Below are 570 nucleotides of genomic sequence, written 5' to 3'. Positions count from 1 at the left end.
GGGACCATTCCCTAGAGAAAGATATCATGCTTGGCAAAGGTCAGCAAAAAAGGGGAAGACCCTCAACAAGATGTATTGACACAGTGGCTGCAACAATGGACTCAGGTATAGCAAGGATTGTGAGGATTTCACATAACTGGGCAGTGTTTTGTTCAGTTTTATTTTTTTTAATTTAAATTTTATTGTGATTTGGGTGAAAGTTTACAGAGCAAATTCATTTGCCATACAGCAGTTCACATGCACTTTATTTCATGACATTGACTGCAATCTCCCACAGCACAACAGCTCTCCTCCCACTTCCTCCCCATAGCCATCTCTTCCCTGTGTCCTTCCCTCTCATGCACTCCTGACCCTCGAGCTGTCTCCCTATGCATACACAGCCCTTTTATTCTCCCATGACTGATGTCTCCAAGGAGTATATCTACCTCAGGTAAATTTTCAACTCATATGCCTGTCTTTTGCTTAGCTGGAGCCACAGGTGTGGGTTCAATTCCAGACCTGAAGAGCAGCTAGGGGCCATAGTCTCAGTGGTTCCACCAGGCTTTATCAGACCAGCAAACCTGCCCCCCC

The sequence above is a fragment of the Orycteropus afer genome, unplaced genomic scaffold, assembly GCF_000298275.1.
Source record: "Orycteropus afer afer isolate SDZICR_OR568_19922 unplaced genomic scaffold, OryAfe1.0 scaffold00234, whole genome shotgun sequence".
NCBI classification, from domain to species: Eukaryota; Metazoa; Chordata; class Mammalia; order Tubulidentata; family Orycteropodidae; genus Orycteropus; species Orycteropus afer.
This window is presented reverse-complemented; position numbering follows the sequence as displayed.